The sequence below is a fragment of the Schistocerca serialis genome, chromosome 9 (assembly GCF_023864345.2).
Source record: "Schistocerca serialis cubense isolate TAMUIC-IGC-003099 chromosome 9, iqSchSeri2.2, whole genome shotgun sequence".
In the NCBI taxonomy this organism is placed as follows: Eukaryota; Metazoa; Arthropoda; class Insecta; order Orthoptera; family Acrididae; genus Schistocerca; species Schistocerca serialis.
Window position 1 is genome coordinate 211817406 of NC_064646.1, and position 26442 is coordinate 211843847.

The window sequence follows — 26442 nt, forward strand, 5'->3', positions numbered from 1 at the left end:
ATGCCTGTTATGTTGTACCGGGTTTGACCATATGTTGCTCCAGAAGTGTTCCATGTCTGTTATGTTTGGTGGATTGTCTATTTTTTTTTTGTGTGTGTGTTATCTATTGTCTCGTAAAATTTCTTTTGGTTTGTGTTGAATGTTTGGTTTTGTTTCCTTCTATTTTCACTTTTTTTGTATCTTCTAAGTCGCTTGGCCAATGCTTGTAATTTCTGTTTCTTTTCATCTAATTGCTCTATCGCTTCTTGTTGTGAGATTTTACCAAACCTTTTTCGTTTTTTGTCTGATATTTCATTTCTTATAAATTGTGTTAGCTGTTCAATGTCTTTTCTCAGTTTTTCTATTCTTATCTGCAGCCTGTGTTGCCATGCTGGTTTTGTGGGTTTCTTCTGTGTGTTAGTTGGTTCTGATCTCTGCCTAGTGTGTATATTTAGTGTAGTGAGTGCTCCCATATAAACCAGAAGTTGTAACTCTTCCATAGTTGTATTTTCATGTATTTTGTTGTGTATGATTGTGTTGATAGTTGTTATTGTTGTTTCGACTTGTGGGTTATTTGGTGGTCTATGCAAGAATGGTCTAATGCCTGTATTTGTATCTTTGTACTCTATGTATGTCAGCTGAAATTTTTCTTCTATATCTAACATGTGTATCACTTCGTGTTCTATTTGTGCTTGTTCTGGTGGCTGTCTTAAGATTTCGTTTTCCTCTGACTGTTTAATTGATGCGTGTTGTTCTTTGTTTGTTTGCTCTGGGATGTTTGAGTCCATTACTGTATTTTATTCTTCTGATTACACATTATTTTGTTCCAGTATTTGTTGTACTTGTTGTTTGATGTTTTCTAATTCTGACTGGGGTATCCTGTTATTTTTGATTATTATGCAGATCTGATCAGCTAGTCATTGTTCTGTTAAAAATTTTAATTCTGGGTATCTGGTAATAAATGTTGTATATACTTGTGATCTGTATCCAGTTGTGTTGGTTCCTAAATTTGTTGCTTGGTAATAACAGAACATGAGATGTCAATTAACTTCATCTGACCATCTCATCCTCTGTCTTTGTTTTCCTTCTAGAGTGGTTGCAGGAAGCATATCCTGCAAAACACCTCTATTTGGATTTAAATCATTTTCCGTGTGGCTAGCAGTGTCGTTACCATTGTGGACGGGCATAGGGTTCAAGCGTTGTCCCCTACCATGACAGCACTTGTCCGAGGCTACATTAGTTCTGTCCTGAACCAACAAATCACACTAAAAGGGGGGTTAGCCCTATTAGTGGTTTGTTCTTTTAATCGCCGTTTACGACTGGCAGAACATACCAGAGGCCTATTCTTTTCCCGGGCCTCCATGGGTTTTATTATTATTATTATTATTATTATTATTACCATTATTTGATTTTCTGTTCTCTTTTCATTAGTAGTACATGTATGATAGCTAAGTGAAACAACTAATTTCTTATTAAATTGATATTTCCATAAATTTAATTATTTGCTGTATGATTTAGTAAATGTAGTTCTTCATCAGTATATTTAGTTCTTATGGAAACATTTTATTTAAAGAAATATTCATGATATGCTGCACTCACAAACAATGTGAACATCAGAAATATAATGATGCTAAAATAGTTTGTTTCTCACCATTTTAGACTTCTCCATCCATTTGTCTCTGTGCACAGTGATAGTAGAACACTCAGAAAAGGAAGTGCATTGGAGTATGACAAAAATAAAATTAAAAAAAAGGTGTGTATAGCGCAACTCATTGCAAGTGCAGTGCTACCTTTGTTGTTGACATGGCTTGTTCTACTCGTCTGCAGTGATCATTTTTGCTACAGTGATCGTTTTTGCTAGCACTGTTTTGTTCTTGTTTTATTTTTTATTATGGCAGATTTAAGTGAACAACACGCAACTGTGAAATGCAGTAAAAATGCTGCTGAAACTCTTTTAATATTGAAAACAGCTCATCAAGGTGATGCTATTGGAGAAATTCAAATGGCGACAAACCTCATTCTGGATGTCCATCAGCTGCCCAAATTGACGAAAATATTGAAAAAATTCGAGAGCTTGTCTTAGATTATTGACAGACAATTGACCAACTGTCAGAGATTAGTGGGTTACCTTGTTTGTCAAAAAAGACTCGATTTGTGACTGATAGGAGACTGGGGTTCTTCCACCACGACAATGCACCTGCACACACAGCCATCTCTGTTAGACAGTTTTTTGGCTAAGAATGGCATGGTTCCACTGACACACACACCTTACACAGCTGCTTGTGACTTTTTCTTATTCCCACACATGAAAAAGAGCATGGAAGGACACTGATTTGACAAGATTGAATAAGTCAAGAAAAAATAAATGAGGGAGGAGCTGTCAGTGATTTCTAAAGATGACTACAAAAAATGTTTCAAACTGGGGAAGCACTGGTGAGACACATGTATTAGTTGTAATGGAGAGTACTTTGAAGGGGATAGAGTTGTTTTGTAAATGGTTTGAAAAAATACAGCTTTTAAAAAATAATTCCATCTTTTTGGTTACCCCCTCATATTCCCAAAAAATATCTGTATTTTCTTGATGATGCTGAATTCCGTTCAGTAACTCATTCTTTGAATACATACACCATAACAACTCTTCACTATTCAGTTACATATGCTTGCACAGTTAAAGGTTCAGTACATAATTTTGCTTGCCTGACATTGTCATTTTTACTGTTATTCTTGACAATTCTATATTATCACTGCATGGTACATTTCATATAGACTTTCATCGTCACTACTAACTTAGTCCATGTGAAACATAGCAAAGCAGAATAACTCCATTTGCTAAATTTTGATATAGAAACAGACAAAGTTGCAAGATTCACATTTTGTTTACTTGATGACTAGTTTCAGATTGCTGAACCCATTTTCAAATCATCCAAACTGATGAAACAGTATTTTCTGAAATATCATAGTCAGACTTGACTTTATTATATGTATGTGTATAATCTTCTGTACATGGTTTATATGCTATTTCAGAAAATACTGTTCTGTCTGTCTGGAGAATTTGTAAATGGGTTCAGGTAACCTGAAACTAGTCATCAATTAAATAAAGAGTGAATCTTGAAACTTTGGCTGTTTCTATATGAAACTGGTTAACACAAGTTGCTGCCCTGTCATTAATCCAGCGATCTGGAAATCCATGTGCTCTGTACATGACATGACTTTTTTATTTTTTTTTATTTCCAATTATACCTGAGTATGTAGGTAGTGGGGAGCAGATGTGGTAATTAGGATGATAAATGTTCACTCACTCTCCCATCACTCATTATGAATACTTTTATTCTTTCAGTGTATACATAATGTGTGAAGTATAGAGAGCATACTACAGAGAAATGATCTGGCAAGAATACAGTTGTTCTTGCTGCAACATGGGAGTGATATTATTGCGGGGTAGAGCTAGTGGTTCTATGTCCCTACAGAGTCCAACGCCCTCCCCGTGCCCTCCCCCCCCCCCCCCCCCCCTTCCCCCACACCCATAAGTGTGGAGCACAGTGACGGGTGTATATAATGATGCATTGTCCCATTGGTGATGGCGATGGCTGATTCATCGCAATCCACCAGATGCCTGGGCAGCCATAAAGTGAGGCCAGCCAGTGACATCCATGGTGGTGACGATTGGGTAGTGGTGGTGTCTGTTGAGGTGTTGGTGGTTGGTGGTGTGTTGACCAGTCGGTCCACCGGAGGCAGTGTCCAGGGTATCAGTCATCGTTATGAAGTGCTCCAGGAGCAACATGAGCAGGTAACCGTCCAAAGAAAGAGTGGATTTCAGACTTGCTGTGTCAGTCATAGGCAGGAGTGGTGTGAAGTGCTCTAATGACCTCGGACCTTGCTGCAGCCCGACTGTCTATTCTTGAACTTGGACATAACCAAGAGAAGTGAGTCCTGCAGTGTTGCAGAAATGTCTTCTGGGAGGTAGTCTCGCAGGTCTAGGCTGACTGTAAATTGCCTTGAGGGGCCTGGAGCTGGGCTGGCGGGGGGTAAACACCGTGTGTGTTCAGTTAAGTCCATGCTGGTTTTAGGTGGTTCAGTGACACTGTTGTCATTTTTACAGCTTGCAAGATATCAAAAGTGTTTGGCCCTCATTTCAACACCTTGAATGGGCCACTGTGTGCTTGGTGGAGGGCGGATTTGATGGTGTCAGTCCTGAGCATGATGTGTGTACACAATTAGAGATCCTTGTGCACAAAGACGGTCAGTTTGGCATGGTGGGATGGCAATGGGATGTGGATGTGGCAGATGTGGCCCTGACACATTTTACTAGGTCTGGCAAGTTGGGTTATGATACAAGTTCTGCTGGGAGGGTGATTGGTTCCCCATAGGGCACCTCTGCCAGTGAGGTATCCAGATCTTCTTTGTAAGCAGCTCATATGTCCAGCATGAAACTTAATAATGGCCTGCCCCAAGGTTCAGTACTGGCTCCACTGCTTTGCAGCATGTATATAGCCGATATGCCTAGGACGAGATCCAAAATGTTCGGATATGCGGACGACTGGGCCTTGGCCACACAACACCGAGTGATGGAGGAAACTGAGATCACACTATCCAGCGATTTGACCACTCTAGGAAAATACTTCCAACCCAGCCCATCCAAAACAGAGGCCACTTGTTTCCACCTGAATAACAAATTAGCAAACAAAGAGCTCAAGATCCGCTTTGATGGCGGCATTCTTCCATATAATAGAACACCAAAGTATCTGGGCGTGACACTCGATAGAACATTGAGCTATAAACAACACCTTGTAAACACTGCTGAAAAAGTCAGAACTAGAAACAACATTGTCCAAAAGCTTTGTGGCACTAGTTGGGGGTCCACTGCCTCCATTCTGCGTAGCTCTGCACTAGGACTTGTCTATTCTGCAGCAGAGTACTGTTCCCCAATATGGTTAAATAGTGCTCACATCAAGAAGGTGGATGCCGTCTTGAACCAAACGATGAGGATTATCTCTGGAACGATCAGGTCAACTCCTGTCCAATGGCTGCCTGTATTGAGCCATATCCCGCCGCCACATTTGCGCAGAGAACACGCACTTGTCAGGGAGTGTCGAAAAATCCAAAATAGCCCAGATCTTCCTATCCACACCCTGAGTAATGGAATTGAGTAAAATAGATTGAAATCCAGACACCCCCCTCTCGCAAGTGCCAAAGATCTGGTAAAGAACACTTTTATTCTTGAGGACTGCTGGAGAGAAAAATGGGAGGAAAAGACACCGCCTCAGGTTAACACCTTATTGGGAACATCTAACAGACCTTGGGGCTTTGACTTGCCCCGCAAAATCTGGTCTACCCTTAACAGGATCAGGACGAGCCACGGCTGTTGTGCGGACTCCTTGTACAAATGGAGCATAGCGCCATCACCACAGTGTGACTGCGGCGCTGACAGGCAGACAATTCACCATATCGTGGTAGAATGCCCTCTGAGGGCCGACCCTGGGCCAACAAGGGACTTCATGGATGCGACTAACAGTGCAATCGATTATATTTCTAACCTAGATGTTTGTTTGTGATATTGTAACTGTTTTGTGTGTTATGTACTTTTAGATTTTTCATACGTGATTTGTACTTGCCATACGCTAAATAAATAAATAAATAAATGTCCAGCAGCACCCAGGGGAGGGTTTCTGTCCACTCCTGGTCAGGGCATACGAGCATTGTCTTGAGGGTGCAGTGCCACCATTCCACCAGCCCTTTGGATTGAGGGTGGTAGGCCATTGTGTGGAACTGGTGGCACCCACAGAGGTGGCAGAGCTTGGAGAACAGGACCGACTCAAACTGCTGTTGCTGGTCAGTTGTCAGGGACTCTGAACAGCCAAAGCATGCAGTCCATAGTGTGATGAAAGCTCGGGTGATGGTGTTGGCAAAGATATCAGTTAAAGGTGTGGCCTCCACTCATCATGTTGTCCTGTCTATGGCTGACAAGATGTACTTGTACCCATTTGAATCTGAGAGTGGCCCCACCAGGTCTATATGGACATGTTAGAAACAGTCCTTCAGGATGGGGAATTTTCTGAAGGGCAGTTGGGCATGATGTCCTGTCTTGGCCCGTTGGCATTGGATGCAGGCTCTCGTACATGCAGCACAGTCCCGTTTAATGTTAGCCCAAACAAAATGTTCTATTATGAGTTTCAGCGTTGGGCATACTTTGGGATGAGGCAAGTTGTGGAGGAGCTTGAAAACTGTCTTCTTGATGTTCTGTGGGATGATTGGTCATTGCCTCCCATGGGATATGTCACACCAAACTAGTTTGGTTGTGCCTGCAATGGCACACTGCTTGAGCTGGGGGCCCATTGTGTGTCCAGATAGCAGGTTTTGAAAGTCAGTGTCAGCTGCTTGCGCCTCTGCTACTAGGTTGAAGTGAAGGTGTGCCGATGTGCCAGTGAGTTGTGACAGGTAGTCAGCCATCATGTTTCCTGCTCCCTGTACGTAGTGGATGTCCATACTATATTGTGAAATCAAGTCCAGGTGGTGAAATCAAGGGGAGATGCTTGATGGCGGATTTTTAATAGCATAAAATAGAGGGCGGTGGTCTGTGTCGATAATAAGCAGCCGGCCCTCGATGTCATCTTGCGAGTACCAAACTGCCTCTTATATTGCCAAAAGGTCACAGTTAAAGGTTGAGCACATTTTGTGGGGGTTGGTAAGTTTCATGAGAAAACCATAGGGGTTGGGTTGCACAGGGGACTTCCTGTTGTAGCACCTCCCCAATCTCCCGGTCTCTGGCATTGGCTGATATAACCATATGGACATCCAGTGATGGGAGTGCAAGAGTAGTGGTATGAGCAAGTTTGGTTTTGATGTTCCCGAAAGTGGCTTGCATATCATGGGCATACATTTGCCCGACATGTTCTTGCCGTGGAGTGACTCTGTGAACAGCAGAAGTGTTTCTGCGGCATGGGGGAGTTATTACCGGTAAAAATTAATTACTCCCCACAAAAAGCACATTTCTTGATGGTCTGTTGGGGGTGGAGAGGTTACAGATTTTGTCTATCTTTTCCGGGGTGGGGCGGAAGCCTGAATTGTCAATGAGGTGGCCTACAAATGTAACACATTTTTGTCGGAGTTGGCATTTGTCCTCCTTGAGCACAAACCAAGCTCTGCTAGTTTGTAAAATAACACTTGGAGATGTTTCCCACGATCCTGAGATGTTTGTGAGAAGATAATTACATCATCCAAGTAACAATAGCAAAGGGGCATGGTAAAAAAACAAGCCATCAATGAACCCTTGCCAAATATGGACTGCATTCTTTAATCCAAAGGGCATAAAAGAGGAATTCAAATAGGCCAAATGATGTAATTAATTGCCATCTTTGCAATGCCCTCTATGGCCATTGGGATCTGTGAACAAGCTCTTCTGCACACTAAAGATGGTTGCACCAGCCAGTTCTTGGGAGAAGTCCTGAATATTGGGTACAGGATAACTATCAATGATGGTGTGCATGTTCAAATGTCTATAGTCCTGCACAGGAACCATATTTTATCTATTTTAATTCTCATAGTAATCGGTGAGGTACACTCACTGTCTGATGGCCTGATGATGCCCTTGTGTAATGGTTCCTCGATCACAGCCTTGGCCGCCTTTAATTTATGAGGGGCGAGGTGGTGGGACAGCATCGGACTGGTGGACTGGGGGTAGTATTAATCCTGTATACAGTACCACCATGTATGATGTCTATCTTTTTATGGGGCTGATGTGGAGTAGCATGTGAGGCACATACTCCACTCACAGAGGCAGTATCACTGTTCACACTTGACCCACTTACAAGAGCAATATCACTATTTTCACGTGGTTCACTCATGGGAGCATCATCATCACCAGAAATAAGAGGCACTGGACTGACCTATGGTTCTGAAGGCCTGACAGATTCTCCTGTGGATGGCTCTCATTGTTGCTGATGCAATGACAGCTGTTGCTGTGTGATGTGCAGTTGTGCCATGAGCTTGGAACAGCGGTTGCATGGTGTTCATTAGCTGTTCGTGAGCTGGCATGGGTGTGGCGAAGGTTAGTGTACACAGTAGTTGTGGTTTTAAGCTCCTCAAACAATTGCTGGTACTTTAGTGTGAGGTCCAATACTGTTTCAGAGGTAAGAAGAGGAGATGACAGTCTCTCATCTATCAGCAGGTGAGTAGGTGCAGCATCCTGGCCGGGTGAGTTGCTGTGATGGTTAGGCATAGGTCAATGGCTGGGCATGAATGTGGCAGGTGGTTGTTCACATTCCACTAAAAATGCGGCACCTGGGTCCTTCATGGTGTCTGATTGTTGGTGCCTTGCTGCATCAGAGTCTTGCGAGGCTGCTGCGAGCGCAGCATGGAATAGCTTAGATAAGGTCAGAGCAGCTCAGTGACTGTCAATTGGCTGGGCACTGCACAGTGAGAGCTGCGCAGTGGTCCCCATGGGTGCAGTCAGTGTGCAGACTGGCCTGGGCTGGCTGTAGATACAACCAGTGTTGACATCAGTGCTGGAGCCGATGCGATTGTTTATGAAGTCATGATGCTGCGCTAGGTCGGCAAGGTGTAACCGAGTTTCCAGCAATTTGTCCTCGTGCATTAGCATGGCTGTCTGTATGTTTTCAGGCAACTTGAAAAGCGATAGTGACCAGAGAGCATGATCTGGTTAAGAGGTTTGTATTGATTTGGAAGCGTAACCTGCACCAGAGCGCTGACATGGTGTGTGGTCCAGCGACGTCTCAGTGATGGCTAGGTGGAGCTGTTGTTCGGGTAAATGTGATAGGCACTATAGTATGAGCCTCTTCACTATCCTGTATCTGTCAGTGGTTGGTGTGTGCAATGCGAGGTCATTGATAATACTGGTGTTGGTGTGGAGGTGGTTCAAAAGCACCAAAACCTTGCTGTGGTCATCTGTGATCCCAGCTGACTGCGTCATGTACTCACAGAGAGGGAACTATACCTGTGGAGAGTCAAATTGTAGCAGCGGCAGATGTAACTTGGTGTGCGGCCGGTGGTAATCTGCCTGGTGGCGATGGGCCGGGACCAGTATGAGGTCATTGTAATCATGCAAAGTACATGGTGTGGTAATAGTTGGAAACAGTCTTGGTTGCAACCAAGACTGCTTCCAACTAATACTATTGAACACTGGTTTGCTGATTCACGCCACAGATGGACTGGAAGAATTTCTACGTGGTGTGGGTTCATGAACACCATCTGGTGGCACTGATAGAGGTGGCAGATGGCATCACAGCGAGGTAGTTGCAGTAGGTGTGTCAGTAGAGTGGGCATCATGACTGATTATCATGGGACATGGGGCAGGTGTCACAGCTGGTACGTCGGCATCATGTATGATGGTGTCGTAGTGGGGTACTTAGAAATGAGCCATGTTGGACAGATCCTGGTTGGTGACAATCGTGACGGATGGTGCATCGGTGTAGGTCACCTGACATGGTGGCTGTTGTAGGTACTTCTTATTATACCATGGTGCATGGATCATAGCTGCGGTAAGGCTTGCCGTAATTGATATGCTATGGTCGCGAGGTGTGAAAACCCTGTGTGGTTGCAGGTAGACAAGGTGTGTCTGCTTGTTGAGTGGTGTCATGTGGTAGGTGTGGCCCAAAATGCAGCACAGCTGTTGTTGGTGGGGGTCATCGTGATGTTGTGACGTGGGTCACAGCGTGGCCATAACAAATGTGACATCACTTGGGTGACGTACGGTACGGTGCAGAACATAAAGTTCAGGTGCAGGCTGTAGAAAAACATGGCCTGGCACAGGAAGATCACCTGTAGGATGGATTTGTCCATAATAACCTTCAAACATTGGTTCTCTGCAGTGGAAGGTGGTTGTATATGGCTGTGATGGTTTGTCAACAATTGCAGTTTTCTGGAGGGTGTCAGTAACTTGGTACATTGCACATGGAATGTCGATATGCACTGAGTCACTAGAATGAAAATGAGTGCAGTGTGGTTCATTAACACTGTCACTGACTGGTATATTAGCACTGGTCAGGTGAGAATTGGGGACAGTGGCGGGCAGCCATTGCTCATCGTGTATGGTCACTGATGATGTAGCACAGTTAATTAAGGGAGTGGCAGGCTCTGTCTCACCACCATCACTGATAATATCATACTTGATTTGTGATTTAGTGTGTTTATCCATTTGGCGAGAGGCAACGATGCCCTGGTCCAGCAGTTGTTGAAACAATGGGAACATTGTCGACTTTTCGAGAACCACAGTTGCACTGGATATATTATCTGGGAATCAAGTGTTCTCTGTAGTGATGCCAGGTAATGAAGCACCATTGTGAGGTGTATTCTTGGCGGTGTGAAGTTTGTATCCCACAGTGATCAGCGGCGTGCCAGCATGAGTATAGCTCAGTAATTCGTGGCACGGTTGAAAAGAAAGTAACGGCGTTACCACTGTAGGTAGTGGGGAACAGGCATGGTAATTAAGACAATAAATAATCACTATGAATAGTTTTATTCTTGCAGCATATACACAATGCGGATAGTGCAGAGCGCGCACTACAGTTAACTGATCTGGTAAAGATAGTTGTTTTTGCTGTGGCAGAGCAGCGATATTATTGGGGGGGGGGGGGGGTAGAGCCAGTGGTTCTACATCACTACAACCATATCATGTGTACACAAAATTGCCAAATTTCTATTCACGAAGTATTATTTACAGTATAATTTACAATCTGCTGAGTCCACTGATGTAATTATTTTTTCAAGCAACATTTACATTTAATAGGAATCTGTAATTTAATAGTCAGCTATTATGTGAATGTATAAATGTTATGAACTAGTAATTGTTTTCTTCTGAAATGAGACAGCTAAATTGAAAACCCTAGTTGCCTTGTTCCAATAAACATTTTAACTTTTATGAAAATGTGTAAAGTATAAAACTATTCATAATTAAAGTTTACAACATACACAAAATACACATGAAATACAGGGCAACAATCAGTTGTATGATGGAATGATGACAATGAAAATTTGTGCCAGATTGGACTCAAAGCCAGATTTCCTGCTCATTGTGAGCGGTCTCCTTACCATTTGGCTATTCAAGCTCGACTCACAGCCAGACCCTAATTTCTGTATGGCATCAACCATGTGTCTACAACCTGTAGTCATACATCCATTATGTACAATGCCATAAAGGGAAGACATTTTACTTGAAAGTCACTTGCCCAGTGTCAATAGATAAAAATGATATAGCAGTGCCTGTGTTATTCTGAATTACAACATTATGTTTCTATGGATATGCATGCATGTCCAAAGAAACAGGCACTGCGGCAAATACAGTCATAATGGAATACATGAAATGTCTTCACAATTGTTAATGTAGACAACCTGCATGCATGCATGTCCGAAGAAACATTGCACCATAATTTGGAATAACACAGATATTGTTATATTGTATTAATCCACCAGCACAGGGTGAGCAACTTTTTTAGCAAAATGTTTCCTCTGTATGGGAATATACACAATGAATGAATGAGTACAAGTTGTAGACACATCGTTGTCGACATATGGAAGTTTGGAGTTGCACTCAGATAGCCAGATGGTAAGGAAAACCACTAGCGATAAGCAGCAAATCTGCATATGAGTCCCAGACTGGCACAAATTCTCATTGTTGTCATTCCATTACACAGCTGATGGCTGTTTATATTCACAACGGTGATAGCATTTCATGTATTTCATTATGGCTGTAGTTGCTGCAGTGCCTGTTTCTTCATATATGCATGCATCATAATTCAGAATAACACAGGCACTAATATATATCATACAGAAAATATATTCATTTGAACTGTTAAGCATATTTAATTTTGAGAATTGACTTATTTTTGTTGCCCTAATTCTTCTGAACTAGAAAACAGCTTTGATTGTTGAAATAGTATTTTAAATAAGAAATTAAGTAAATTATGGATATTACAAACCTGCAGAATTTACATAAAGCTTGGTAAAGCCCTATAGAATTAGTAAATATTTCCACTAATTTCATTAATTTTACAGTTACCTAACATACAGGTAAACCAAATTATTATTTGGTTCAGCAGAACTCCACACACACTAAGTCTGACATTATTCTCAGTACAAACTAAAATTCTCAGTGGTTATATTTAAACTTTTCCTATTTAACACATTACAACACAGAAACTAATTACCATATGAGTACCAAACTTGGTAACATTAATGTCCAGAATATGGGTGCATGATTTCCATACATCACAGCACAACGGTCCAGTTCCAACTCTGGCCACCCGGTGCATTGATCAGTTATCATGATTCATAGTCTCTCATACCAGACCAGTCACAGTGCACTTGATGTGTCAACATAAGCCTTGGACAAAAGGAGCAGGGCATTATTTTTTGAAGCTCTGTTATCAAAACAACAGTAATGCTGCAGCTGCAGTTGGAGAATTTTGCAAGGTGAAAGGATTATAGAAGTATCCTCTTTCTCCACCTGTTGTGCGGAGCATGATGAAGAAGTTCGAATTAACTGGAGAACTGGGCGTTGCTCCGGGAAGAGGATGGCCCAATAGTCAGGCAGTGTGTGTGCTGTGTCGTGACAGTTGATCATCCCAGGGTCCACTGCTTCAAACCATTCTCAAATGGTATCTGTACAAGATCCATATTGTACAGCAGCTTGAACCACCAGTTGCACAATGATGGACTTCACTCTACACTTTTTTGCAAGGATTGAAATTCATGATGGCTGGCCCTGGACCATCCTATGGACAGACAAAACTCGTTTTTCTCTGACAGGTAAGGTCAACACACACAACTGCTGAGTGCCGGGATCTTCACCTCCAGTCACTGTGCGTGAAGATCCTCTGTATGGGGAACATGTAACCGTATGGCGTGGTTTCACGGCTATGTTCATCATTGGCCCATTCTTTTTTGAACAGGTTGGCACTCAAGGATCAAAGACATGTAGTGTGACTGGCCAGTGTTCCTGCAATATGCTTTGCCAGCATGTCATACCTGCCCTACAGGAGATGGATGCATTGAACTCAACAGTTTTCCATGCAAGATGGGGCCCACCACACATCACTCGTGATGTTCACCTGCCTCTCTGAAACACATTTGGAAATTATCATATTATCAGCCAATCATTCCAAATTCATGGCCAGCATGATCATCTGATGTCACTCCCTGTGATTTCTGGTTGTGGGGCTACCTGAAGGACAGGGTTTACCAGGGGAACATTCACACATGTGCTGATCTGAAGTGCAGCATATCAAGAGAAATAGCCAACATACCTACGGACATGCTTCGTTCTGCTTTGCAGAGTGCAATTCTGCACTTTCATACTCTTCTGGACACTAATGGGTGCTGTACTGCGCCCCTTTTGTAGCAGTAATGGTACCAGTATGTAACGGTATGATGTACCATGACAGCACATTAAAAGTCTTTCAATTGAATTAATTCTGCATTATTTCTCTTCCCCATGTCCTTGACATTAATGCTACCAGGTTTGGTCCTCATACAGTAATTAGTTTCTGTGTTATAATGTGTTGAATAGAGAAAATTTAGTTATGACCACCTGGTATATTTATAGAGTTCACTTATTATTAATGTGCTTGCCTATATGTACTACTACTAGACAACGGGTCCAACAGTCTACGAGGTGTGATTGGAAAGTTTTAAGAACCGCCTTGTAATTGTACAATGGTGGGACTTACATGCTACTGTGAAGCATCTCCTTCAAAATAGTCCCATTCTGACTGAACACACCGACTCAAATGGTGTTTCCACTTTTGGAAATATTCCTGGAATGTTTTTTTCCTGAAGATTGTTAAGGACGCTTTCCATATTTGCCTGGATGTCTTCAATTGAGCCAAATCACTTCCCTTTCAGTGAAAATTTCAGTTTAGGAAATAGGTAGAAGTCCGCAGGGGCCAAATCAGGGGAATATGGCAGTTGTGGAAGCACAGGAATTTTGAAGTTGGTCAAAAATTCAATGATGGAGAAGGCACGATGAGCCAGAGCATTGTCATGATGTAACACACAACTCCTGTCTTCCACACCTTTTGGCATAAACACTCAAGGGCACATTTGTAGTATTCCTGTCCTGTCCTGTCCTCCAGGGGTAAATTCATGATGCACAATACCAGTAGAATTGAAAAAAATCACCAACATTGTCTTCACCTTCGACTGACTTTGCTGTGCTTTTTTCGGTCGTGGTGAACCTGGAGTCTTCCACTGTGAAGACTGCAGTTTGGTTTCAGGATCATATCCACATGCCCATGATTTATCATCTGTAATTACCCTATTTAACAAATCTGGGTCATTTTTAGTCTGATTAATCGGTTTTTGGCACACTTCAAGTCGGTATTGCCTCTGATCACTTGACAATACTTTTGAAATGAATTTTGCGGACGCTCGACACATTTTCAGATATTCAGTTAAAATTGACTGAACTGACTAGCAACTTAAATTAAGTTCATCAGCCATCTCCCTAATTGTAAGTCTATGATCAGAGGGCACCAAGTTGCAAACTTCCACAAAATTTTCATTTGTTTTTAAGGTGGAAGGATGGTGGGACCGTGGTTCATCTTCAAATGATTTGCAGCCATTATTAAATCTGTTGAACCACGCAAAAACATTTGATTGGCTGATACAATTATCTCCAAAAGCTGTTTTTAATAGTTTGTAAGTCCTAGAAAGTGGTTTCATGGTTTTCAAACAAAATTTCACATGAACTCGTTGCTCCATTTTTACGTCCATTTTCACACAGACAGAATATGGCAACAAGCCCTAATAGAGCTGCAGTCAACCAGCTGCCACATAAAACTCAATAACGACGGGCTATACAGAACAAACGCCGTGGTATGCTGACTTCCGGTATCGTTTTTTTGCACGATAACGCCCGTCCTCACCCTGCTCGCAGAACAACGGCCCTTCTTGAGTCCTTCAAGTGGGACGTTATCAACCATCCACCTTACAGCCCAGACCTGGCGCCAAGTGATTATCACCTCTTCATGCATTTGAAGAAATGGCTCGGGTCACAGCGGTTTGATGACGACGAAGAGCTCAAAGATGCGGTCACAGGATGGCTCCAGGCACAGGTGGGTGATTTTTATGCAGAAGGAATTTTAAAGCTTGTGAAGAGATATGATAAGTGCCTCAATTGCTATGGAGACTATGTAGAAAAATAGTGCAAAGATGTAGTTGTAAGATGTATATATTAAAATATTTTTATTTAACTTGGTGTATTTTTTTAAATCAAACGGAGGTTACTTTCTGAACGGCCCTCGTATCATCAGCCATTTTCCTTCAGATGGTGTTTTATAATGATTTACTGTGTGGAGAAAAGTGAGGGAGGACTTCAATATAGGAAAGGCATACTAAAGAAATTGTGACTGTTTAAAGTTTCTTAATTGTGTTTGCAAATTTGGTGTAATAGTATTATCCTATTGGTAGAATGTAGTCAATACTATGAAAAGATAATTTATAGAATGAGCTGATCACTGCCAAAATTCATTGTGACACTAATAAATATGGAATAATCTCAAGTGTAAATCAATGGTGTCACGTACATCATTGAATAATTTAGTTTAAATTCCCACCTGTTTCAGAATACCAAACTTCAAATCTCTCATCATTACCAAGGACTTGCAACACTACAACCAAGTTAGTGGTATTACATATTGTGTCCTGTAGTTTTGGAGCTTGTTACAGAAGAGTATAGTGAAAAAAAGACTCACTATTAAAAATATAGTGACAGCAGCAATGAAACAGTGATTCTGCTGCAGATGTTAAAGCGCAGGAACTGTTATTTATGATAACATGTGGACTTATAATTGTAAAAGTGAACAGTAAACAGAAAAATAACAGGAAAAATGAGTGTGTAATTCAGTATTATCAGGACAAAAATGATAATATCAGGATTGTGTCACATTGAAAACTAGCCAGTAAGAGACCAATAAGAGCAATGCCATATTGGACACAGTCAGATAATAGCAAGTTGAAGAGACAGCAGCCATACTTGATGCAATCACCCAGTGATGGCCTGATGTAAATGTCTGACAGCAGCAGCAATGACTCTGATTAAAAAGAAAAAGAAAAAGAAATGTTTATGTTATCAAGCACTATTTATAATATTTTCAAAATGAGTGCTATAAAAATGGAGGATAGTGTGTGATGACAAAGAGCAAGGCCTGGGAATAAATGATGAATAAGAGGTGATAGAAAGATGAACTTTATGATGATATTGGGAGAAAATAGGAAGAATCAATCTTTTATGATGAAGTAAATGCACCCACACAATACTGATGGAATTTTTGAATTTTCAAGACTGTAGGTTATCTACTTGAAAAGGACAAAAAAGGAATTTAAAAGTAACAACAGCATTAGGAAAAGGATAGATTGGTACTCACCATAAAGAAGACTCACTGCATTGCACATAGGTACAATGAAAAGACTGTTCCACACTGCAGCTTTTGGCCAAAGCATTCTTCAGCAAAGAAAACTCACACACATTCACACAAGCAAGCACACTTCATGCACACATGACCATCATCATCAGCAGCTCCAATTGGTTGGAGTTGCCAGTGGCAACAGTCATGTGTGCATGAGGTGTGCTTGCTTGTGTGAATGTGTGTTTTCTTGTTGATGAAGGCTTTGGTCAAAATCTAAAACATGTAACATTCTTTTTGTTGTTCCTGTATGCAATTAAAAGAGTCATCTTTGCGGTGAGAAGCAATCTATCCTTCTGCTAATATTGTTGATATTGCAACTTGGAGTTTCCATTGTTTGATTTTAAAAGTAACATTTCCTTTTACACAAATATTCCGCACGTCCAGGCCCTCGCTGCGATGGAGCACTTCCTTTCACACCGATCACCTGGCACCCTACCTAAAACCTCTTTCCTCATTACCTTAGCCAGCTTCAACCTGACTCACAATTTCTTCACTTTCGAAGGCCAGACATACCAACAATTAAAGGGAACAGCCATGGGTACCAGGATGGCCCCCTCATACACCAACCTATTTATGGGTCGCTTAGAGGAAGCCTTCTTGGTTACCCAGGCCTCCCAACCCAAAGTTTGGTACAGATTTATTGATGACATCTTCATGGTCTGGACTCACAGTGAAGAAGAACTCCAGAATTTCCTCTCCAATCTCAACTCCTTTGGTTCTGTCAGGTTCACCTGGTCCTACTCCAAATCCCATGCCACTTTCCTTGACGTTGACCTCCATCTGTCCAACGGCCAGCTTCATGCATCTGTCCACATCAAACCCACCAACAAGCAACAGTACCTACATTATGACAGCTGCCACCCATTCCATATCAAACGGTCCCTTCCCTACAGCCTAGGTCTTCGTGGCCAATGAATCTGCTCCAGTCCGGAATCCTGAACCATTACACCAACAACTTGAAAACAGCTTTCGCATCCCGCAACTACCCTCCCAACCTGGTACAGAAGCAAATAACCAGAGCCACTTCCTCATCCCCTCAAACCCAGAACCTCCCACAGAAGAACCCAAAAGTGCTCCACTTGTGACAGGATACTTTCCGGGACTGGATCAGACTCTGAATGTGGGTCTCCAGCAGGTGTTCGACTTCCTCAAATCCTGCCGTGAAATGAGATCCATCCTTCATGAAATCCTCCCCACTCCACCAAGAGTGTCTTTCCACCGCCCACCTAACCTTCGTAACCTCTTGGTTCATCCCTATGAAATCCCCAAACCACCTTCCCTACCCTCTGGCTCCTACCCTTGTAACCGCCTCCGGTGTAAAACCTGTCCAATGCACCCTCCCACCACCACCTACTTCAGTCCTGTAACCCATAAGGTGTACATAATCAAAAGCAGAGCCATGTGTGAAAGCGCCCACTTGATTTACCAACTGACCTGCCTACACTTTGAAGCTTTCTATATGGGAATGACCAGCAACAAACTGTCCATTCGCATGAATGGACACAGGCAGACAGTGTTTGTTGGTAATGAGGATCACCCTGTGGCTAAACATGCCTTGGTGCACAGCCAGCTCATCTTGGCACAGTGTTACATCGTCCAGGTTACCTGGATACTTCCCACTAACACCAACCTATCAGAACTCCGGAGATGGTAACATGCCCTTCAGTATATCCTCTCTTCCCATTACCCACCAGGCGTCAGCCTCCACTAATTTCAAGTTGCCGCCGCTCATACCTCACCTGTCATTCAATAACATCTTTGCCTCTGTACTTCTGCCTCGACTGACATCTCTGCCCAAACTCTTTGCCTTTACAAATGTCTGCTTGTGTCTGTATATGTGCAGATGGATATGTGTGTGTGTGCAAGTGTATACCTGTCCTTTTCCCCCCCTAAGGTAAGTCTTTCTGCTCCCACGATTGGAATGACTCCTTACCCTCTCCCTTAAAACCCACATCCTTTCGTATTTCCCTCTCCTTCCCTCTTTCCTGATGAAGCAACAGTGGGTTGCGAAAGCTTGAATTTTGTGTGTGTGTTTGTGTTTGTTTGTGTGTCTATCAACATACCAACACTTTCGTTTGGTAAGTTACATCATCTTTGTTTTTAGATATAAAATTAACGTCGGTAGTATAAATTCAAAATTGGACAAAAAAAAGTAGTTACCTTAAAAACAATATTGGTACCAGAATGAAATTTTTACTCTGGAGTGGAGGGTGCACATATGTGAAACTTACTGGAAGATTAAAGCTATGCACCAGATAGATACTCAAACTTGGAACCTTTGCCTTTCATGTGCAAGTGCTCTACCAACTGAGCTATCCAAGCATGACTCACAACCCATTGTCAGAGCTTTATTCCCACCAATACCTCATCTCCTACCTTCTAAAGTTCGTTGAGGCTCTCCTGCAAAACTTGCAAGACTAGTGCTCCTGGAAGAAAGGACATTGCAGAGATATGGCTTAGCCACAGCCTGAGGGATGTTTCTAGAATGAAATTTGCACTCAGCAGCAGAATGTGTGCTGATATAAAATTTCCTGGCAGATAAAATTTGTGTGCCAGACTGAGAGTCAAACTTAGAACCTTTGCCATTTGAGAACTAGTGCTCTATTGACTGAGCTATTCAAGCACAACTCATGACCCTGCAGAGAGAAAATTTCACTCTGGAAACAACCCTTAGATAGTGACTAAGCCATGTCTCTGCAACAGCCTTTCTTCCAGGAGTGCTAATATACCAAGTTTCACAGGAGAGCTTCTGTGAAACTTGGAAAGTAAGAGACAAGGTACTGGCAGAAGTAAAGCTATGAGGATGGGTTGTGAATTGTGCTTGGGTAGGGCAGTCAGTAGAGCACTTGCCCACAAAAGGCAGAGGTCCTGAGTTTGTCTCCATCCAGCACACAGTTTTAATCTGCCACAAAATTTCACAACATTGATATCTTAGATCTGAAACTGAATTTGAAAATGGACCAAACTAACAGTGACATTCAAGGGACAATCATGATTGTAGTACAACCTGTTGGGTTTGACCCATGATGTCATCAAGATGGCAGACCCCTAATTCAAGCTTATGTAATGTGGTAACCATGACATCACTCATTACACACACAGACACAAACAATACAAAAAAATATTTAACTGCAGTAATACCATGAAACCAACAGAAAACATGGGAATTAGTGGTTTCAGGTGGGTATAATATAAATATATGACAAGCCTAATAACCAAGTTGCACCAAAACAAATACTAACGCAAATATCACACACAAAAATCATCAGCAATCAATATAATCACGATAAAACAAATCTTTTAAAAAAAGGAAGAAACTTATCAGAAATTTCACTGGAGCTATATATCTTCCAGTTCAAACTATGTGACCTCACTGCCCACACAAGTCTATAAAAAATATAGGTACCAGAAATATCACTTGACCTACATAACTCAATAACTCAAACAAAGTCCCCAAACCCATATATAGTTCTGAAATCTGGATCTCGAAGTTTCAGATGATCTATATAGCTCAACCTCCCCCCCCCCCCCCCATCCCCCCACCACCATGAACTGTGCAGCTTGCCACAGTAGCATGGCTTGCATGCCTCTATGATGAAAATAGCCATAGTGTAGGTGCAACAACAATGGAAGGGTATCTGCTGATAGGCCAGACAAATGTGTGGCTCCTGAAAAGTGGCAGTAGTCTTTTCAGTAGTTCCAGGGGCAACTGTCTGGATGACTCACTGATCTGGGCACGTAACACCAACCAACATGAGCTTGCGGTCCTGGTACTGTGGACACCTGAAAGCAAGGTGGGATTTGTGATGAAGCAGGCTGGGATATTTTTACTTCCCCTCTTGTTTGCTGTCTGCCTCCTTAAAATTCATTTTTTTCGCTTTTAACTAATTACCATTAACATATGTGAGTATAATCTGTATTTTCATAAAAGAGAAAGGTTGGGCTTCAGTTTAAAGAATATAACACTAGATCTAATTTTGTGCTTAGTTTTATGTATGTAATAGATTTTCTAATTTATTTTTACTATTCCTAGTTAGTATCTTTTGTTATAGGGTGAAATCAGTAACTGTTTCATAACTTAAATTCTATTGTTGAATCATAAACAAATATAAATTCTGTACTAATTATAAACATTTGGAGGAACAACTAATAGCATTCTTTAAGTATTTATTTGGCTATATTGGAAAACATGTTAGCAAAGCCAGCTCTTAATTAATTCCAAAGTAATTTCCAGTTTCATCAAAAGTATTGTTTGCATAACTATAACTGTTAATTTCATGATTTAAACAAATAATATGGTTTAACCTTTGTGGTAGAAGAAACTGTAAAAAAAGACAGAATTTTTCTATATATTCAGTTAACTGAATGAAGTATGTTTCAATTGTAATTTCTCCAATTAAACATCGAACAATGTATAGTTTCAGTGCGTATTATTGTGAGGATATATAAGGGCCCGAATTTTGGTCCTGAGACAGGCAGTCCACAGCCAAGTTTCAGACAAGAATGTGTTGGTTAGAACAATAACAATGCATCAACTTAACTGTGAAATAAATGTAACACAAATAGGCCATGTGTTGAAACAATGAGAGTGTCTGTTCAATATGTACCATATTATTCTGCAAGAACTGTGAACTGTATGGTTAGGTTTTCACTGCTCATAGATGTTCAACGGTAAACTATTGTAGCAGTATGCTGACATATGCCTGCAAACTGTTAATGAGGCTTATTAAAATTTGACAGTAGTTAACTGGCCATATAACTGTGTGTTATTGGGGGGGGGGGGGAGGGGGGGTTGTGAACCCATTTTTCAGCCAGCAAAGCAATGCAGTACGTCGACACCAAGGACAATCGATGAGGAAATAATAACGCAGGCGAACATCACGAACTACAGCCATTATTTTTCCCATGCAGCTCTACTGTATGCTTGAATAATGATAGAATCCTCTTGGGTAAAACATTCCAATGGTAAATAGTACCCCATTTGGATCTCCAGGTGGGAACTACTCAAGAGGATGTTGATAACAGGAAAAACAAACTGGCAGTTACATGTTGGAGCATAGAATGTTAGGTCCCTTAATTGGGAAGTAGATTAGGAAATTTAAAAGGGAAATGGATAGTATGAAGTAAGATACAGCTGGAATTAGTGAAGTTTGGTGGCAAGATGAACAGGACCTCTGATCAGGTGAGTGCAGGGTTATAAATACAAAATCAAATGGGAGTACTGCAGGAACAGGTCTAATAATGAATACGGAAATAGGGATATGAGTAGACTACTATGAGCAACATAATAAATGCATTATCATAGCCAAGATAGACATGAAACCAACACCCACCATTGTAGAAAAAGTTTATATGCCAATTAGCTCCACAGATGATGGAGAGATTGGAAGGATGTATGATGAGATAAAAAAGATTATTCAGACAGTTAAGGGAGAGGAAAGTTCAACTGTCATGAAGGACTGGAATTTAGTAGTAGGAAGAGGAAGAGAAGAAAAAAATAATACCTGGTTTAAGAACTACGAAAGACAGTTGTATATGTGGAAGAGACCTGCAGACACCATAAGTTGTCAGATTGATTACATAATGGTAGGAAGTAGGCCAAAGATTTTAAAATGTAGGACATTTTCAGGGCAGATGTGGACTCTGACCACAATTTATTGGCTATGAACTGTAAACTAAAACTCAAGAAACTGCAGGAAGGTAGGAAATTAAAAAAAAAAAATACATCCGGATAAATTGAAAGAACCAAAGGTTGTTGAGAATTTCAGAAGGATCAGTAGCCAATGATTGACTGGAACAGGGGAAAGGAATACAGAAGGTGATGAATGGGTAGCTTTGAGAGATGAAATAGTGAAGGTAGCAGAGGATCAAATAGGTAAGAAAACAAGGTCTAGCAGAGACCCTTCGATATCCCAGGGGATACTGAATTTAAGTGACAAAAGGAAAATTTACAAGGTGATTTCTTCCACCATGTACAAACTGTAGGAACTGATCAATGAGAGGATATGGAACAAAAATGGTCTAATGAACTTATGTCCATAAATGCACAGTTTCCATGCTAGATATCATTTTTTCAATCATGCATTGTTACAGAGACTGTGATTTAATACATGCAGTACCATGCAGCCACAGTCACAGTATGCCCTCAGTGCATGCATGCAAGTGCCGTAGCATGTTCTGTCTGATGCATTCACTTCGGCCAGGCTGCATCCAGTGTCAAAGGCACCATGAATACACTGCTCAAGTGTCTCCACATCTGGAATGAACTCTACATGCATAATATTTTTGAGATGGCCCCATAACCAGGAATTGCACAGGTTGAGATCCAGTGAACAAGCAGGCCATGCAGCTAGGCTCCCTTGTCTGATCCACCAACCAGGGAAGACACAATTGAGGTGTGTCCAGATGTTAACAGTGAAGTAGACTGGAGCACCATCATATAGCAGCCACATAACCCTTCGAATCATCAATGGCATTTCTTCAGGCAGGGGAGACAAGGTCACCTGCAAGAAATGCTGACAATTTCAGCCTGTGAGGCAATGTGGAAGGAATACTGGACCTAAAATACGGTCGCCAATTACTCTTGCCCACACATTTTGGCTGCACCAGTGCTCATGATTCACTGTCACCATACCATGGAGGTTCTCCAGACTATCTCACAGATGACTTATGAAAGTTGAAAGACACCACTATGACAAAAGTTGGCCTTATCTGTGAATAGGGACGACAACACAAATCCTGGATTCATCATTGCCTGGTGAAGAAATCAGTGACAAAGCTGTTCCTGGTGTGGAAAGTCTGTCACTAGTAAGCACTCCATGAACTGTAAGTGATAAGGGTAGCAACAATTGTGATGGGGAATGTGCCACATGGTGATCTGGCTTACCCTGTACTGATGGGCCAACTGCCTGTTACTGACACGGTGGTCGCCTTCCACAGTGTTAATCGCATTTTCCTCCAAGTCTGGTGTCCAAACATTTCAGGTAAGTCCTTCATGATTTCCTGCTTCCTGAAATGAGCCTATCTCAGACAGGCAGTGGACCACTGTTGCAAACATTGAATGCTGTGGTTGTCGTCAACAGGGATAGGTCTCCTGATACAACCTTGCTGCCCACCGCCCATTGCTATTTGCCTTTCCATAAGTTAACACCATATCAGCAAGCTCTCGATTCACATATGGAGCCATTGTGTACAATGCTGTGTCACATCAGCTACAAGGTGAGTCGGGAAGGGAAGTGAATGTAACACAATATTACCATTTACTATGTCCAGAGAGGTCACTAGGCCATGACATATGAAAAACAGTACTACCATCTCGGAGGAAACAGTGCATACTGTAACTGTGGCTGTATGGTACAGTGCATATTAGACCACAGTCTTTGTAACAAAGTATGATTGAATAAATGGTCTCTAGCATGGAAACCATGCATTTTCTGACATAAGTTCATTAGACCTTTCTGGTTCTATATCCTCTCATCAATCGTTCCCCAGAGTTTTTACATGGTGGGAAAAATCACTCTGCATAAAAATTCATTAAATGAAGCATGTAAAAGGAATACAAACATCTAAAAATGAGAGTGATAGGAGGTGCAAAATGGCTAGACAGAAATGGCAAAAGGACAAATGTGAGGGCACTGAAGCATGTATACACTGATAAGCCAAAACATTATCACCATTGGCTGCTGAAACATTGGATGCCACCTATTAGCATTGCGGGCATGTGATGCAGTAACAAAAGTACGTAAGCAGAGCAGACACGGATGGGGGAGCACCCTAGTGAAGATATGGGCTACAAATGGGGAAATCCATTGAGATCAGTGACTTTGAAAAGGGCATTTTACTATTATGCAGAGCCCGTACATGAGTATCTCAAAAACAGTGAAGATGGTAACATGTTCATGTGCTGTTATGAGCATCTGCTGAAAGAGGTAGAAGGACAGTGAAACCACCACTAGGTGCTAAATTGTTGGACACCCATGACTCTTAACAGAATGTAGGGTTCGGAGGCTTGTCTGCTCTGTAAAGTTGGATACATGGTGATCCTGTAGCATCTTGCCAAAAGAGCACAATGCTGGTGCATGCACAAATGTTTCAGAGCACATTGTTCATTATACATTGTTGAACATGGTGTTCCATAGCAGACCACCACTGTGTGTTCATATGTACACCAAGCAACATCAGTTATGATAGCAATGGGCACAGAACCATTGGTATTTGACTATTGATTAACAGAAATGTGTTGGCTCTTTGGGTGAATCACATTTTTACTACACTGGGTCAATGATCATCCCCGCAAACACCATCATTGAGATGAATGGCAGCTCAAAATGCACAGGGCACCACAGGTACACGCTAGTGGGAAGAGTATTGCACTATGGGAGACATTCTCCTGCACTTGCATGGGACCCGTGGTAGTAATCAAAGACACACTGACAGCTGCAGATCACGTGCTTCCCTTCATGCTTGATGTCTGCCTCAACAGTGATGTTATCTTTCAGCAGTTTAACTGCCCATGTGACAGAGCCAGAACTGTGCTACAGTGGTTTGACGAGCATTATAGTGAACTCACCTTGATGTCTCGGTGAACCAATTTGCCTGATGTAAATACTATGGAACCCATCTGGGTCACTATCAGGCTCCAACACCACATATGCAAATCAGCAGCTAGTTATTTACACAAATTACATGACCCGTGCATAGACAGCTAATGTCACATACCCCTATAAACCCACCACCAAACTGTCAGACACATAAGGTTTTGGCTCATTAGTGTAAGTAGGGTATAGATAGATAACATCTATAGGAAAATTAAACAGATGTATGGAGAAAAGGAAAGCAGCTGTATGAATATCAAGAACTCACTTGGAAAACAAGTACTAAACAAGGAAGGGAAAGCTGAGAGTTGGAAGAGTATAGAGGGTGAATCACCTACAACTTGCACCACAAATATTGCAGAAATGGAAAGTGCTACTGATGTGCAATTTTCACAGAATGGATTGGTAGTCAAGGGATCACATTGTTAGACAGTCAGAACATCGTAAAAATACTTAGAAAGTGTACTTTTGTGCAAACATTCACGTTTTTAAATGGAATAGTGATTATTGACATTAAAAAAACTGAAAGTAGGGTAAATTAGAGTTTCAATAATGTTTGTTGCAGGATTATAGTGTGAGTCGTTTATGAGATATCGTACTTTGAGAAGTTCCCACACTGGAACTTGTACAATACCTGTGGTAGCATGCACTAATGAACAACAAATGTGCATAAACTAGTTACGTGGATTCTGAGCAGTAATGGGACAACAGACCATCAAAACAACCACTGGCAGTGGCAATTCACAATCTGGAATGTCGTCAAAAATGAGATCAATAATATAAATTAAAAAAAAAATGGTATACCTCATGCAAAATAGTGAGAAATTTGCATGTACTCTAATCACTTTAAATGACATTCATAAATCGATGCACAAACTAAGAAATTCCAAAACAGAAGGCTATTTTGGATTCAGTAATTTTGTCACAGGGCGTATAGCAAAAGGAATCAAAATGCTAATTCCTTCTCTGTCTAACAGAGTACTAGATGCAGGTATTTTCAAAAAATTTCTTAAGCTCATAGTCACATTACCTGTGTATAAATAAGGTAATAAAAACCTCTGAAAGAACTACAGAGCCATTGCAATAGCACTAATCATACTGAATATAATTGAAAATTGTATGCATAAACAGGTATACAGCTACTATCAAATGTAAAAGCCGTGAAGCTTTTATGAATAATGTTTTCGAAGGGTATGAAAAAAGGCTTTCTATTTCTGGAACATTTATTGATTTAAGCAAAGCATTTGACTCAGTGTCACATGACATTATCTGCAAAAAGTTAGAATATTATGGCATAGAATGTAAATCACTCAGTTTATTTAAATCTTGTTGTGTATGCAAATAAGCAGAGATCAGCCATGCTCCCAATAAAAAGAGGAATACCCCATGGTTCTGTTCGTGGACCTTTTCTGTTTTTTGTGTACTTCAATGCTTTTTCAAATTATATACCA